Genomic DNA, 18,102 nt, shown 5'->3' on the forward strand with positions numbered 1-18,102 from the left:
AGTAACGACACGGAGTCAGTGATGCAGTTCAGGGCCTTTACTCACAGTTCTTATTATCCAGACCACGTCTGCAGGTAACGGCTGCCCACGTCGTACTGTGCTCACCAGGTGAGGGGCTCAGACAACTCCCAGATAACTTTGGAGCGCTTCACAGGACCCCCTTTGTGTGTCCTTTGTCTGGCCTTTCTTACCAACACTTCTGTCCGGCTGCCTCGGGCCTCCTCTTGGTAAACTTGGCGCCAGTTTCCCTGACCCTATGTGGTGCCTTCCTAGCGGGTGGAGCAAGGGGCTGCGCCACATAAAATGTCAGAGCCTCCGGTTTCTAGCTGAGGGTCGTTTCCTGCCTCCACTAGTTCGGGGACCGGTCTCCCCCTTTGGCCTGACCCCTCCACGCAGGTGGATTCGGGCGTGCGGTGGTGACTCGCCCGTCCGCACCCCTGGGATCCCTTCATTCCTCGTTCCTGGAGCCTTCTCCGCTCCTCTTCCTTCCTTCTCCCTCTTGCAGGCCTGGGCCTCTGTTACTAGGCCCGCCTCCGGAGCAGAGCTCATGCAGAGCCCCTGCTCCCTGCCACTTCTGCTCAGACTTCTCTGCACTGAACTAAGATGGTGCCCACCTTTTATACTCCCTTCTCAATGCACCCAGGAACTGCTTCCTCCCTGCTCCTGCACTGCAGGGTTCCCCTTCCTCAGTGTTCCCTCCCCCCACTCCAGCCAGGGACAGGGACTGTCGTGCCCATCTCAGGGGCATATTGGTCGCCCTGCCCCACGGCAATGTGGTGTAATGCATGCAGGTGTCGGGTCCTGATCCACACTCCATCCTTATCTGAGAGTGAGATATCACACCTCTGGGTGAGGTGCAATACGTCTGTAGCAACCGAGCCCTCGGTGCTACAGTTCCATTTATCTTCAGCCTATGTGACGTATTGTGATACAGGGCCGTGATTTTGGCTATAAAAGGGTCCCCTAGACCCCTACCCCAAGCTTTTTAAGAGAATCATATATGGCGTGCCAGGAGACTCTATGGAATGCTTTCTCAGCATCCAACGAGAGTATCTACTTACAAATTTTTAACTGCATCTAGCCCAGGAAATACTTTGTGCCTAGTAGCAGTGTCTGCTAGTCAGCGGATTATCCCGGCTGTTAAGCAAGCTACACCACCTGTAGTTTGGACACTTAATTTTTTCAAAGGAAATGCTTCGGGACCACAGGATACTTAGTGAAGAGCATCAGGAGGCACCCCAAGGCATAGGGGCTGGGACTGGCACTAGGATGCCTTGCGGTGGACAGCCGAGCTCGATCCTTATAAAAGCTTTTTAACTGCAGCAGCTTTAGTGGACGCTACTGGAGCTGGAATTACGCGGCTGCTGGCATGAGACTTGCCCTCCAATAGATCCTTGTAAATGGATTTAAAGTGTATTCATTCAAATTAGAGGGACAATTTAAATTAAAAAGCTTAGAGCTGCCTCCACCACAGGGGGGCTCTCTCGACCCACCAGCGGACAGGCACCAGTATTGGGAGAATGGGGCTGGCCGTCAGGGTTCACCGCGGCTCTGGCACAAACCCGGCGACACGGAGGTGGCACGGGCAGGAGCGGACTGGCCATCTCGGCTTCTCACTTTTTGGATTTTAGAAGGGCATGACATGCCTATATCTGTGTCTCCCCCTCCTTTTACTCCTCCACCTCTTTTCTTTTCGCATGACTATATGTACTTGTCACTTTTCCATGTGTTAGTTGTGTCTTCTGAGCAGTTTGTCAGCTTTTGGACCCCTTTGAAGGTGTTTTCTATGTGTTTCTATGTGTTTTTGTTTGCCTGCCATTGGTTTTAACGGTGTTCGAAGGTGTTCGACGAACAGTTCGACGAACAGTTCGGCGAACACACGGGTGTTCGACGAACCGAACCGAACTCGAACACTACGGGGGTGGCTCAACACTACTGAACACTTGACGGTCCCACGGTTGGCAAGCTGGAACTGTGAGATTCACTACGTGCACCACTGGTATTTTGTGGAAAAGCACATGTAAGATTCTGCAACAGTCTCTGCTGATACTCCTGCATGCGTGCATCCCTTTCTATGGCAGGAATAATTTCTGCAAATTTACTTTTGTACCGGGGATCTAACAGTGTGGCAACCCAGTAGTCAGGATTATTTCTAATTCTCACAATTCGAGGGTCATGTTGCAGGTAGTGCAGCAAGAAGGCACTCATGTGTGTTGCGCATCCAGGAGCACCAAGTCCCTGTTGTGTTGGTGGCGAGGTAACAATCATGCTTCCTTCCTCTGTCCTCTCCCCCCAACCTCGCACAACAGAAATGTGATCAAGGTCTCCCTCATCTGATGAGTCTTCCATCAGTTCGTCCTCCACTTCTTCCTGGGCTCCTGCACCTTCCTCACTAGTTTGGCTGCTACCATGCGCCCTGGTAAAACCATCTCCCCCACCCTCACATGCCTGCCGCCTTGGTGCTGCCGACCGTCTGGACCTTGCAGATGTTAGCCCTTCCGCATACAACTCCTCCTCCTCTACTTCCTCCACCTCCTCTTGTGCCACCACCTGACTCCGAATTCTGTTTAACATGTGCTTCAGCATGTAAATCACCGGAATAGTCATGCTGATAATGGCATCGTCAGCACTAAACATCTTCGTCGCCATTTCAAAACTGTGCAGAAGGGTGCATAGGTCCCTGATCTGAGACCACTCCTCCAGCGTGATTTGCCCCACCTCTGAATCTCGTAGGCCCAGGCTATACGTCAGAACGTATTGCACCAGGGCTTGTCGGTGCTGCCACAGTCGCTGCAACATGTGCAGAGTTGAATTCCACCGGGTAGGCACATCGCATTTTAGCCGGTGAAGTGGCAGGCCCAACGACTTCTGTAGAGATGTAAGTCGCTGAGCTGCGGGATGCGAACGGCGGAAGTGAGCACACAGCGACCGTGCCCTCTGCAGAAGGCCATCTAGTCTGGGATAGTGGGCTAAAAATTGCTGGACAACCAGGTTCAACACGTGAGCCATACAAGGCACGTGTGTGACATTGCCCCGGCGAAGGGCCGCACCCCGGTTTGCAGCATTGTCGCACACGGCCTTCCCTGGTTTCAGGTCCAGTGGAGACAACCATTCATGAAATTGGTTCTCCAGAGCTGACCACAACTCCTCAGCTGTGTGACTCACATTTCCCAGACATTTCAATGTAAAAACCGCCTGATGACGTTGAGCCCTACTGCCAGCATAGTAAGGAGGTGTGCAGGATCCCTTCTGCGCAGTTAGAAAGCTTGTGGCATGACCAGACAGGCTTTGGGTGCAGGTGAAAGACCGAGAGGAGGTTGAGGAGGCAGAAGCAGTGGAGGAACTTTGACATAAAGAGGATTGACGCACAACTCGTGGGGACGGCAAGACTTGGACAGCAGCCCCTTGTCCTGCTGTCGCCATAGTTACCCAGTGCCCAGTCAGCGACATGTAACGCCCCTGTCCATGCCTACTCGTCCAAGTGTCTGTGGTGAAATGCACCCTGTCACACACAGAGTTTCTCAAAGAAGCGGTGATGTTGTGTGCGACATGCTGTTGGAGCGCAGGCACACCTTTCTTTGAGAAGTAGTGCCGACTGGGCATCTGGTACTGGGGCACTGCGACGGACATAAGGTCTCGAAAATCCTCTGTGTCCACCAGGCGGAAAGGCAGCATTTCTGTAGCCAAGAGCTTGCAGATGGTGAAATTCAACCTGTTAGCTTTTTCATGGCTAGGAGGAAATGGTCTTTTACTTGTCCACATCTGAGGGACCGGGGGCTGGCTATTGTGCTTAGACGGGGTTGATAAGGGTGTCCCCGGCAAACTGCCGGTCTGTGAGGAAGATGCAGGCGGACATGTTAGGTTGCCTTGATCCAAAGGTGGTGCTATCGATGTCGGACAGCGCTCAACACCAGCTGGTGTTACCACCTCCAAAGAAAATGATGACCTGCCAATCACGCTGGCTGTTGCGGGTAAAGAGGTGGCAGGTCTGCGCCCCAAAACAGGTGTGACTGCTGTCCCCCCAGTCACAGAGGATGAAGAGGCCGCGGATGCACAAGATATGGCAGACGGTGGTTGGCCCGGCCGGCTAGGCCGCATTGTAGCACAGTGAGCTTCCCACTGCAACTTATGCTTCATGTCCATGTGCCGGTTCATGCATGAAGTACTCAAACTATGTATTTTTTTGGCCTCTACTTAGCTTTTGCTGACAAATGTTACAGATAACACGAGTTGGGTCATCTTTATCGATCTGAAAAAATGCCCAGGCTATGCAAGGCTTAGCACCCATGCGACCTGAAGAGCCACCACGACTTGTGGTGAGAGGCAGAGTTGTGTTTGAGGATGCAGTTGTTGACGTGCTTCCAGTACTACGTCTCTGTCCAGGAAGGCGCAACCTTACCTCGTCGTCACTAGCATCTTCCTCCACCTCATCTCTTGGCTGACTGTGGGTTGACAGTAAGTGGGATCTCCAACCTCATCATCATCACCCTGTGCGTTATCACACCCGTCGTCCTCAGAGCCAACCTGTTCCTGCCCTGACAAAAAACTAAAGTTGTCGCTCCAATCAGGTATTTGAGTCTTATCATCGTCTTCCTCATTGTCTCCACCAACAGGAGTTACAGTTTGGGAATGAGGGTCTACATTATGGTCAGAACCTTCTGCGTCTGGTCCTGGATCCGACTCATAAAGATTCTGGGCATCAGTGCAGATCATTTCCTCGTCTGGATTCACAGAAGCGCTGGAGTCAACCTCTGATTCCCAGGCTATAGTATGAGTAAACAGCTCTGCAGACTCAACCATCTGTTCTACCTCATAATCAGACGGGCAGCTGGAGATTTTGGAGCTGTGAGGAAGCAAGTGCTATTGGGGTGACACCTTTGAGGACTGGAGTATTTGTGATGTTGAAGCTGATGTGGAGGAGAGCCCACTTAAAGGAGCACTTGATATCCGTTGAAGCACCTGCTGTTTTTGTGCCTCATCTGGATTTTGTAGCGATTGGCATGGCCGTAAGAAAGGGATCTTATCACATTGTCCGCTAAAAGAAGTAGACATTTTAGTTTGGCTGGAAGATGGTCTTTCTTCTGCAGATGTTACTGTTGCTTTAACACCTACCCCACGGACACAACCTTTTTTCCCCTTCTCAACACGCCTATTCCCCTTTCCACCAGCAGCAGGCCTTTTTCCACTCATTTTGGTGGTTAACTAATTCACAACTCTGGAGTTGTTTGCACAAAAAAACAATGGATGGGAACCGAGCAAAGCTGAGTGGCCAAACTGTGGTATTAGGCCAAAACTATTGGCTGGGTTAGATGCAGAAAAAAATTATATTCAATTTGCAACCTGATGGAGGTCTGTATAGATGGATTAATAGAACAAGTCCCACACACAGCTAGAAGCCCAATATTTTTTCAGAGGTAGATGCAGAAAAAAATATATTCAGCTTGCAACCTGATGGAGGTCAGTATAGATGGACTAATACAACAAGTCCCACACACAGCTAGAAGCCCAATATTTTTTCAGAGGTAGATGCAGAAAAAAATATATTCAGTTTGCAACCTGATGGAGGTCAGTATAGATGGACTAATACAACAAGTCCCACACACAGCTAGAAGCCCAATATTTTTTCAGAGCTAGATGCAGAAAAAAATATATTTAGTTTGCAACCTGATGCAGGTCTGTATAGATGGATTAATAGAACAAGTCCCACACACAGCTAGAAGCCCAATATTTTTTCAGAGGTAGATGCAGAAAAAAATATATTCAGTTTGCAACCTGATGGAGGTCAATATAGATGGACTAATACAACAAGTCCCACACACAGCTAGAAGCCCAATATTTTTTCAGAGGTAGATGCAGAAAAAAATATATTCAGTTTGCAACCTGATGGAGGTCAGTATAGATGGACTAATACAACAAGTCCCACACACAGCTAGAAGCCCAATATTTTTTCAGAGGTAGATGCAGAAAAAAATATATTCAGTTTGCAACCTGATGGAGGTCTGTATAGATGGATTAATAGAACAAGTCCCACACACAGCTAGAAGCCCAATATTTTTTCAGAAGTAGATGCAGAAAAAAATATATTCAGTTTGCAACCTGATGGAGGTCAGTATAGATGGACTAATACAACAAGTCCCACACACAGCTAGAAGCCCAATATTTTTTCAGAGGTAGATGCAGAAAAAAATATATTCAGTTTGCAACCTGATGGAGGTCAGTATAGATGGACTAATACAACAAGTCCCACACACAGCTAGAAGCCCAATATTTTTTCAGAGGTAGATGCAGAAAAAAATATATTCAGTTTGCAACCTGATGGAGGTCTGTATAGATGGATTAATAGAACAAGTCCCACACACAGCTAGAAGCCCAATATTTTTCAGAGGTAGATGCAGAAAAAAATATATTGAGTTTGCAACCTGAATCAGGTCTGTATAGATGGATTAATAGAACAAGTCCCACACACAGCTAGAAGCCCAATATTTTTTCAGAGGTAGATGCAGAAAAAAATATATTCAGTTTGCAACCTGATGGAGGTCTGTATAGATGGATTAATAGAACAAGTCCCACACACAGCTAGAAGCCCAATATTTTTTCAGAGGTAGATGCAGAAAAAAATATATTCAGTTTGCAACCTGATGGAGGTCAGTATAGATGGACTAATACAACAAGTCCCACACACAGCTAGAAGCCCAATATTTTTTCAGAGGTAGATGCAGAAAAAAATATATTCAGTTTGCAACCTGATGGAGGTCAGTATAGATGGACTAATACAACAAGTCCCACACACAGCTAGAAGCCCAATATTTTTTCAGAGGTAGATGCAGAAAAAAATATATTCAGTTTGCAACCTGATGGAGGTCAGTATAGATGGACTAATACAACAAGTCCCACACACAGCTAGAAGCCCAATATTTTTTCAGAGGTAGATGCAGAAAAAAATATATTCAGTTTGCAACCTGATGGAGGTCTGTATAGATGGATTAATAGAACAAGTCCCACACACAGCTAGAAGCCCAATATTTTTTCAGAGGTAGATGCAGAAAAAAATATATTCAGTTTGCAACCTGATGGAGGTCTGTATAGATGGATTAATAGAACAAGTCCCACACACAGCTAGAAGCCCAATATTTTTTCAGAGGTAGATGCAGAAAAAAATATATTCAGTTTGCAACCTGATGGAGGTCTGTATAGATGGATTAATAGAACAAGTCCCACTCACAGCTAGAAGCCCAATATTTTTTCAGAGGTAGATGCAGAAAAAAATATATTCAGTTTGCAACCTGATGGAGGTCTGTATAGATGGATTAATAGAACAAGTCCCACACACAGCTAGAAGCCCAATATTTTTTCAGAGGTAGATGCAGAAAAAAATATATTCAGTTTGCAACCTGATGGAGGTCTGTATAGATGGATTAATAGAACAAGTCCCACACACAGCTAGAAGCCCAATATTTTTTCAGAGCTAGATGCAGAAAAAAATTATATTCAATTTGCAACCTGATGGAGGTCAGTATAGATGGACTAATAGAATGATGCTATGCCCAAAAGATTTTACTTCACTAGGTGCAGTAAAAAAATTGGTATTCTATACACAGGTGGTATATCTTGCAACACAGATAGGCTACTCCACTGACTAACACACTCTGCAATAGGCCAAAAAGGATTAGCTTTGCTAGATTCAGCCAAATGCTGTGAAAAAAACTTGCACAGCACTGGCACAGACCTGCCTGGCAAAAACTGATAGGAACTGATGTAACCTAGTCCTGAAAAGGACTCCAATTACAATTAGTCTTTACTCTCACAATCTATCTATTTAAGAGCACAGACCTGCCTGATAAAAGTCGTAGGAAATGCTGTAACTGTTAGAACCTTGCTGTTAGGTTTTTTTTCCTTTGCTGGTCACATGACCTTGTTGGCCTATTTAATCCTGCTCCGCCCTTCTGGCTTTGCTGGACTTCATTGTATATCTACTTTCTAGCTAGCCTGTGCTCTGTATCTAACTCTGTTAGTTTGCTTGGTCTACGGACCTCTAGGTTCTATCTATTTTGTTTGTTCGTCTGTCTGCTACTATTTCTGTTAGGAGGTGTCCCATATTCCTCCCAGTCCTTAGTACTTCTAGGGATTCCCTCCCCAAATCTATAGGTCTCCGTACAGACTAGATTAGGACTTTAGCAGGTCTGATCGCAGGATCAGGTTCCCTGTTACATCGTAGGGATTCAGCTGAGTCTTATAGTAGGGACAGATCTCCTCTCTTTCCTTAGCTTTGGTAGCAGAACATAACAGTAAGTCCAGCCTGTAAATTCTCTAAGGAAAGATTTTTTTTTTGTTCCATCATGGTGTCGGTTCAGGATTTGGCTAAACACCTGCAGGGACTCTCTCTGGAAGTGGCCGAGCTCCGTCAGCACGTGAGTAACTGTCCTGGAGCATATTTCTTGGAGCCTAAGGTATGTTTGCCGGATTTATTTTTTGGTGAACATCGAGAATTTTTTTCATTTAAAAATGCTTGCTTATTGTATTTTCGTTTGAGACCCAAGTCCTCTGGGGATGAATCCCAGCGCGTAGGGTTCATAATGTCACTTTTGCGCAAAGAGCCTCAGGAGTGGGCCTTTTCTTTGCAACCTAGTGATACATGCTTCAGATCAGTGGATAGTTTTTTTTCTGCTTTAGGACTATTATATGATGATCCTGACCGTGTGGCATCAGCTGAGACTGAGTTGAGACGTTTAAAACAAGGATCAGGTAATATGGAAAAATATTGTACACATTTTCGTCGTTGGTCCACTCAAACAGGGTGGAACGATTCTGCTCTGAAAAGTCTATTTCTTGCTGGGCTCAGTGAAAAGGTTAAAGACCTGCTAATTGCTTATCCTACACCTGAGGATTTGCAACAGGCTATGCAATTAGCTATACGGGTGGACAGAAGACTGCGTGCTAGGGTTAATGAGAGCAAATCCTCTGCTATGTCAGTTTCTGGTTATGATAATGTGTGTACTAACAGTGGTGAACCGATGGAGATTGGATCGGTGGCACCTCGCTCTCAAGAAAAACACCGTCGTTTTTCAGAAGGCTTGTGTTTCTATTGCGGGAAATCTGGTCATTTGATTAAAGGCTGTGAGCTTCGTATGAAGAAAGAAAAAAAAATGGTCAGTCACGCCCGTATTGCCTGTTTAAATTCCAAGGGTATATTTTTAGCTGCTTCCACGATTGCTCAGGAAAAATTAATGGAATTTCGGGTGTTTGTTGATTGCGGGTCTACACTGAATGTAATTGATGGGGGATTCGTGGAAAAACTCAATTTAAAACCTGAACCTTTATCATCCCCCATTGCTGTGGTTTCTGTGGATGGCTCCCCTTTGAAGAATATTACTCTCAAGGTCAGTGAATTTCCTCTCACTATTAATGGTGTTCACCATGAGAAATTGGATTTGGTAGTGTTGAATAACTTGCCTTCTCCAGTAATATTGGGTTTGCCCTGGTTAAAATTTCACAATCCTGTACTAGATTGGTCTACCAGTGAAATTAAATCCTGGAGCCATAAATGTTATGACAAGTGTTGTAACGGGCGTATTGCAGCTTTGGATAGGGGAGAATTGCCTGTTCCTATTCAGGATTTTTGGAGAGTTTTTTCTGAGAAAGAATCGCAGGTTTTGCCTCCCCATAGAGACTATGATTGTTCTATTGAATTTGTCCCTGGAGCGACTCTTCCTAAAAGTCGTTTATTTAACCTTACTATTCCTGAGAGGAAGGCTTTGGAGGAATACATACAGACAAGTTTGGCCGCCGGTCACATTAGGCCCTCTAAGTCTCCTGTGGCGGTTGGATTTTTTTTTGTAAAAAAAAAGGACGGCGGTTTACGTCCTTGTCTGGATTTTCGTGAGATTAACAAAATTACGGTACGCAATCCTTACCCACTGCCATTGATTCCTGATCTGTTTAACCAGTTATTGGGGGCCAAGTGGTTCTCTAAAATTGACCTTAAGGGGGCATACAATCTGTTGCGCATGAAGGAGGGTGACGAATGGAAGACTGCTTTTAACACTCCTGTGGGTCATTTTGAGAATCTGGTTATGCCTTTTGGTCTTACTAATGCTCCTGCATTTTTTCAGAATCTGATTAATGACATCCTTAGACCTTTGATCGGTAAAAATGTGGTTGTGTATTTGGATGACATTTTGATTTATTCGCCAGATCTGGAGTCTCATTGGCGGAGCGTACGTGAGGTATTACAGTTATTAATGGACAATTCGCTTTTTGCTAAGCTGGAGAAATGTGAGTTCGCTGTACAGAGAATTAGTTTTTTGGGCTACATTATCTCCAGCAAAGGTTTTGAGATGGATCCGGTTAAGGTTCAGGCTGTGCAGGAATGGCCTAGGCCTATTGGTTTGAAATCGATACAGAGGTTTTTAGGTTTCGCCAATTACTATAGAAAATTCATAAAAAATTTTTCTAGTATTGTCAAACCTCTGACTGATCTCACCAGGAAAGGTGCTGATGCGGTTCAGTGGTCTTCTGAGGCCATTGAAGCTTTTGTGTATCTCAAGGAGAGGTTCACCTCTGCTCCCATCCTTATGCAGCCTGATGTTACTAGGCCGTTTTTGGTTGAGGTTGATGCTTCCTCTGTGGGGGTTGGCGCAGTATTGTCTCAGGATAACGGGGATGGATTACATCCCTGTGCATTTTTTTCAAAAAAATTTTCGGAGACTGAATTGAATTACGATATTGGTAATCGGGAATTATTGGCTATTAAACTCGCATTTGAACACTGGCGCCACTTCTTGGAAGGTGCGGAATTTCCCGTTCAGGTTCTTACGGATCATAAAAATCTGATATATCTTGACGCTGCCAAGCGCCTGAATGCCCGTCAGGCTAGGTGGGCACTATTTTTCTCGCGGTTTAATTTCTCCGTTACTTACATCCCTGGTACTAAGAATGTTAAGGCGGATGCCTTGTCTCGCAGTTTTTCTCCCATAGTCGGTGCTGAGAAAGAGGAAAACATTTTACAAGAAGGTGTTGTGATAGCTGCTTTAGACTCCGTTTTGGAAGATGAGATTCTTAAAGCTCAGGAGAATGCCCCATCTAACACTCCTCATGGGAGGTTGTTTGTGCCTGGGACCTTTAGGAGAGATTTGTTTGTTGAGTGTCACGAATCTCGGTTGGCAGGTCATCCCGGAATCTCTGAGACCAAGAGACTGGTGGGTCGCAGTTTTTGGTGGCCTGGATGGCAGAAGGAAGTCATTAAGTGGGTGCGCCAATGTACTATATGTGCTAGATCTAAGTCCTCACATACTCCTGCTGCGGGGTTGCTTTGTCCTTTGGAGGTCCCCAGTGCTCCTTGGACACATTTGGCTATGGACTTTATAACTGACCTTCCCCCCTCTGAGGGTTTTACTGTCATCTGGGTGGTCGTGGACCGTTTTAGCAAGATGTGTCACTTGGTTCCCTTCGTCAAACTGCCCTGCGCTAAAACTCTCGCTAAGGCCTTTGTCAAGGAAATTGTCAGACTTCATGGCGTTCCTACTGACATTGTTTCTGATAGGGGTCCTCAGTTCGTGGCTCGTTTTTGGCGTGCCTTTTGTGACAGGTTGGGAATTCATTTGTCGTTTTCGTCCGGATATCATCCTGAATCTAATGGCCAGACAGAAAGGAAAAACCAGGATGTTGAGCAGTTCTTGCGTTGTTTTGTGGCAGACAATCAAGAGGGGTGGTCTGAGTTTCTGCCACTTGCCGAATTTGCTCTGAACAATCATACATCTTCTTCTGCTGGTTGTTCGCCTTTTTTTTGTTGTTCTGGGAGACATCCGTCGTTTGGGTCGTTCTCCAAGTTGGGATCTGCCGTGCCTGAGGAGGAGAATTTTTCCGGTGATTTGGAAAGAGTTTGGACGGATGTGCGTGGTAATCTTCAGGAGGCCAACAGAAAATCTAAAGACTACTTTGATAGGAAACGACAGGAGGTTTTGTTCGCTGTTGGTGACATGGTTTGGTTGTCCTCTAGGAATCTGCGGTTGAGGATTCCTTCTAAGAAATTGGGTCCCAAGTTTGTAGGGCCCTTTAAGGTGCTTCAGGTTGTCAACCAATCTGCTGTTAGGTTGGAGGTTCCTACCTCCTGGAGAATTAATCCGGTCTTTCATGTCTCTCTGTTAAAAAAAGCTGTTGTGTCGGATGGTGACGCCTCTGCCTCTGTTCCTCCGGTGGTGGAGGACGGGGAATATGAAATTTCTCGCATCCTTGACTCTAGACGGTATAGAGGTAGTTTGCAGTATCTTGTGGCCTGGAAAGGTTTCGGACCCGAGGATAACTCTTGGGTGAGGTCAGATGATGTTTCCGCGTCCAGACTTATCAGAGCGTTTCACAGGAGATTTCCTGATAAGCCTGGTCCTAGGGGATCCGGAGGATCCTCTTAGAAGGGGGGGTACTGTTAGAACCTTGCTGTTAGGTTTTTTTTCCTTTGCTGGTCACATGACCTTGTTGGCCTATTTAATCCTGCTCCGCCCTTCTGGCTTTGCTGGACTTCATTGTATATCTACTTTCTAGCTAGCCTGTGCTCTGTATCTAACTCTGTTAGTTTGCTTGGTCTACGGACCTCTAGGTTCTATCTATTTTGTTTGTTCGTCTGTCTGCTACTATTTCTGTTAGGAGGTGTCCCATATTCCTCCCAGTCCTTAGTACTTCTAGGGATTCCCTCCCCAAATCTATAGGTCTCCGTACAGACTAGATTAGGACTTTAGCAGGTCTGATCGCAGGATCAGGTTCCCTGTTACATCGTAGGGATTCAGCTGAGTCTTATAGTAGGGACAGATCTCCTCTCTTTCCTTAGCTTTGGTAGCAGAACATAACAGTAACCTAGTCCTTAAAAGGACTGCAATCACAACTATTCCCTACTCCCAAGCTATCTGTAGATTTGTGCGAAAATTGTCTTGAAATTAACAAGCAACAGCGGTGCCGTCTAACACGCAGCTGCAGCAGTGAGAAAATGTTGGTGACGGGGAAAATGGCTTGATCTTATAGGGCAAGGACATGTGACATACACTGCCAATGACACATGCCCTTGCTTGTGTGAAAAAAAGCACTTCGCTCCGTGTGTGCGCTGCTGATAGGCTGACAGATTGCACCTCCCCACTGCAAATGCGGGAAAGAGAAAAAAAAATGGAGATCTTCATTGTTCCTGCAGAGATCCATCCCCTGCCCCTCCCCCCACCCCGCTGTACACTCAAACTGCGTATTAACATTAATTTTCATCATTACTGAGAAAAAATCCAGTTATGATTTTGGTGCACGAACAGTTATTGAACATAACCTCGAACAGCCAAATTTTTCTCAAATTGTTCGTGTTCGCCGAACGGCTCGAACACCGCCCAAAACAGCTCGAATTTGAGATTGGCGAACAGTTCGAGTAGAACAACGCTCATCTCTACTGGTTAGTACTTGGATGGGAGACCGCCTGGGAATACCAGGTGCTGTAGGCTTTTGCTTTTTCCTTCCTTCCACCAGCAGGGGGCACTCTCTTCTATGCCTTTTTTCCATTCCCTTTCACAAGTGCACACATTCATTCTCTTTTCTTTTTTTCATTTGCTTTCTCTCTTGCGCTATTTCATCTCTGCAAAATACCAGCATCCTTCTGATCACCGTGGGCCTCCAGCATTGTTGCTTCTTTACTTTTAATACTAGGCTCCTTTTCACCAGGACCAGCGTCTCCCGCGTGGCTGGAGGCAACCACCGGTAACCCCAAGCAGAAGACCTTTGCAGGCAACACGACCCTCCACCCTGAAGAGCAGCTCAAAGTCACTGGCAACCATCTCACCCTCTTCCTTCATTCACCCCTGGACGTCTCGCTCCGCCCCCAAGTTACGGGTCCAGCTTGCTCTTTCTGTCACATTACCGCGATGAAGGGTTTAGCCTGCAGGAGACCCTGCGCCGAGACATTTTTAAAGACACCTGATGTGGCGGGTGAATCACTGCTAAACAAACGACACCTGTAGGGACGGCACAGCCTTTGCATGGACCCTTCGGAGCCCGCCCCGTCACGGCCAGATTGCTCGCCACCAAGCGATCCTGAGAAAGGCTGGCCAGGCGATGGATCAAGCAGCATCTACTGGCCATACCACCTTAGATACGCCCGATCTTGTCTGATCTTGGAAGCAAAGCAGGGCTGGGCTCGGACAGTACTTGGATGGGAGACCTCCTGGGAACACCGGGTGCTGTAGATCATTTTGATGACGTTTTGCCCTACTGCCCAGCTCGGCTAGCATGGAACGGCGCCTTGCCGTACACCGACCTTAAGTAACTTAGATGATGGAAGCCCCAAGGCCTCTGAGCCAGTTGGCAGCTAAGTACGCTACCCCGCTGCCTTCACGCAGGCCTGACACCGAGCTCCTTGCCACGGCTAGGAGTGCTTATTGACTACGCAGCTCGCCGTGTGGAAATGATGGCGTTAAAAGCACCCGGGGCCGTGAAGGGGCCAGGCTTTCAGCAGGTGCCCAGGGAAGGTTTTGGATGCCGGCCGCCTAGCGAGGGCCAGCAGAAGTAACATGTTTCTCTGCAAAGAAGCTTGTGTAACCAAGCCAGACGGCTGACAAAGAGCTAACCTCAGTGCAAGGAAGGCAAGGAAGGTGCGGAAGGAATTGGGGAGGGGGGGGTGATTCCTGCTAGGGCCCTGAAATCATAAAACAGGCAGGAGAGTCTGACGCATGGTGACGGAAAGGTTGTAGAGGCAGATAGGGAGTGTTGTCACGTGCGAGCACGTGTGTATGCTGGCTTGTGTGTGAGAGTGCGCTTCCTAGGTGCGGCGCGCTGCAGACAGTCAAAGGGATTGTTCCCTTTCATTAAAAGTTAATCCCCGGCTGCAGACTATTAGAAAGCAACTAACCGCGCTCTACTCACCATACCCGGGTCTACCGGTGAGTCTCGCCTCTGCTCCCGGCCTGTGGCATTGGCCGTGAAGCTGACGTTCCGTCGACAGCGCTGCAGCCGATCAGTGAGCTCAGCGCCTCTGAGAGGGGTGTTGTGTCTACAAGACCTTTTAAGGAAGCCAGCAAAAAAGTTGAAGAGAAGGGAAAGCACAAAAGGACCTGGTCTTGCTGAGCACTGGAAAGGGCAGCCGGCAGCCAGACGTCAAAGAAGAAAAGCAGCAAGTGAGAGGCTTGTCTCTGCCTACGGCCACACCACCCTGAACACACCCGATCTTGTTTGATCTCAGAAGCTAAGCAGGGTCAGGCCTGGTTTGTACTTGGATGGGAGACTGCCTTTGAATACCAGGTGCTGTAGGCTTTTGCTTTTTCTTTCCTTCCACCAGCAGGGGGCACTTTCTTCTATGCCTTTTTTCCATTCTCTTTCACAAGTGCACACATTCATTCTCTTTTCTTTTTTTCATTTGCTTTCTCTCTTGCGCTATTTCATTTCTGCAAAATACCAGCATCCTTCTGATCACCGTGGGCCTCCAGCATTGTTGCTTCTTTACTTTTAATACTAGGCTCCTTTTCACCAGGACCAGCGTCTCCCGCGTGGCTGGAGGCAACCACCGGTAACCCCAAGCAGAAGACCTTTGCAGGCAACACGACCCTCCCCCCTGAAGAGCAGCTCAAAGTCACTGGCAACCATCTCACCCTCTTCCTTCATTCACCCCTGGACGTCTCGCTCCGCCCCCAAGTTACGGGTCCAGCTTGCTCTTTCTGTCACATTACCGCGATGAAGGGTTTAGCCTGCAGGAGACCCTGCGCCGAGACATTTTTGAAGACACCTGAGGCGGCGGGTGAATCACTGCTAAACAAACCACACCTGTAGGGACGGCACAGCCTTTGCATGGACCCTTCGGAGCCCGCCCCGTCACGGCCAGATTGCTCGCCACCAAGCGTGTTACAACTCTCCTGTTTGTTCTTTTTTAGTTTGCTGGTCACATGACCATTTTACCAATTTAATCCGGCTCCGCCCTCCTGGCTTTGCTGGACTTCATTTGTATTTACTACTGTTGAGCTAGCTTATTGCTCTGTTGCCGTTCTCTGTTAGTTTTGCTAGGTCTTCTGACCCCTATGCCTTTTTGTTGTGTGTTTGTCTTTGACTGTTACTATTTCTGCTAGGAGGTGTCCAACTTTTCCCAGTCCCTAGATCTTGTAGGGATCCCTCCCTCACATCTATAGGTCTGCGTTCAGACTAGCCGAGGACTTTAGCGGGTCTGATCGCAGGATCAGGTTCCCCGTTACATCGTATGGATCTAGTTTAGTTCTATTGTAGGGATAGATCTCCTTTCTTTCCTTAGTCTCTGTAGCAGATCATAACAGTAATTCCAGCCATAAAAAAAAAAAAAAAAAAAAAAATTTCTCTAAGGAAAGACCTCCAGTTTTCCATCATGGTCTCGGTGCAAGATTTGGCTCAACGCTTGCAGGGACTCTCTCTGGAGGTGACCAAGCTCCAACAACATGTGAGTAACTGTTCTGGAGCGCATTTTGTGGAACCTAAGGTACGTCTGTCTGATCTATTTTTTGGCAAACAACAAGATTTTTTTTCTTTTAAAAATGCTTGTTTATTATATTTTCGTTTGAGACTCGGATCCTCTGGTGATGAATCACAGCGCATAGGGATCATAATGTCACTTTTGCGCAAAGATCCTCAGGGATGGGCCTTCTCTCTCCAACCTAGTGATCCGTGCTTTAGATCAGTGGATAGTTTTTTTTCTGCTTTGGGTTTGTTGTACGATGATCCTGATCGTGTCTCATCTGCTGAGTCTGAATTAAGACGTTTGAGGCAGGGATCAGGTAATGTGGAAAAATATTGTTCTCACTTCCGTCGGTGGTCTGCCCAGGTGGGGTGGAACGATTCTGCTTTGAAAGCTTGTTTCTTGCAGGGCTATGTGAAAGGGTAAAGGATTTACTGATTGCTTATCCCATACCTGGAAACTTGCAGGAGGCAATGCAATAAGCTATACGGGTGGACAGGAGACTGCGTGAAAGGGTTAATGAGAGCAAATCCTCTGCTATGTCAGCTTCGAGTCCTGAGAGGTTCTGTGCTGACAATGGAGAGCCGATGGAAATTGGGGCGATGGCACCCCGCTCTCAGGAAAAAGACCGCCGACTTTCTGAAGGCTTGTGTTTCTATTGCGGAAATTCTGGTCATTTTATTAAGAGCTGTGTGCTTCGTAAGAAGAAAGAAAAAAAAAAGGTCAGTCATGCTCGTATTGCCTGTTTAAATTCTAAGGGAGTATTCCTATCTGCCACTACTGCTGCTCAGGATGAATTAATTGAATTTCGGGTATTTGTGGATTGTGAATCTACTCTGAATGTGATTGATGGGGGATTCTTGGAAAAACTTAGATTAGAACCTAAAACTTTGTCATCCCCTATTGCTGTGGTTTCTGTCGATGGCTCTCCCTTGAAGAGTGTTACTCACAAGGTCTGTGAATTTCCCCTCACTATTAATGGTATTCATCAAGAGAATTTGGATTTGGTGGTATTGGATAATTTGCCTTCTCCAGTAATATTGGGGTTACCCTGGTTAAAATTGCACAATCCTGTACTGGATTGGTCTACCAATGAAATTAAGTCCTGGAGCCCTAAGTGTTATGACAAATGTTGTAACGGGCGCATTGCTGCTGTGGATAGAGGGGAATTGCCTGTACCTATTCAGGATTTTTGGAGAGTTTTTTCTGAGGAGGAGTCGCAGGTTTTGCCTCCCCATAGAGACTATGATTGTACCATTGAATTTGTCCCTGGCGCGACTCTTCCTAAGAGTCGTTTATTTAATCTTACTATTCCTGAAAGAAAGGCTTTGGAAGAATACATACAGACAAGCTTGGCCGCCGGTCACATTAGGCCTTCCAAGTCTCCTGTGGCTGTTGGATTTTTTTTGTAAAAAAAAAAGATGGCGGTTTACGTCCTTGTCTGGACTTTCGTGAGATTAATAAAATTACTGTACGCAATCCTTACCCACTGCCATTGATTCCTGATTTATTTAACCAGTTAGTGGGGGCCAAGTGGTTCTCTAAAATTGATCTCCGGGGGGCATACAATTTGTTGCGCATGAAGGAGGGTGATGAATGGAAGACTGCTTTTAACACTCCTGTGGGTCATTTTGAGAATCTGGTTATGCCTTTTGGTCTCACCAATGCTCCAG

General features: G+C 46.7%; 2 pseudogenes; both read left to right on the plus strand.

Moving 5' to 3' along the window:
• Nucleotides 1-14,087: 14,087 nt before the first annotated feature.
• Nucleotides 14,088-14,207, plus strand: LOC141268602 (5S ribosomal RNA; annotated as a pseudogene).
• Nucleotides 14,208-15,148: 941 nt separating this feature from the next.
• LOC141268230 (5S ribosomal RNA) lies at nt 15,149-15,267 on the plus strand (annotated as a pseudogene).
• Nucleotides 15,268-18,102: the final 2,835 nt, after the last annotated feature.

Source organism: Phyllobates terribilis, unplaced genomic scaffold (genome assembly GCF_046119375.1).
Source record: "Phyllobates terribilis strain yellow unplaced genomic scaffold, ASM4611937v1 Scaffold_4__5_contigs__length_816908805, whole genome shotgun sequence".
Taxonomy (NCBI): Eukaryota; Metazoa; Chordata; class Amphibia; order Anura; family Dendrobatidae; genus Phyllobates; species Phyllobates terribilis.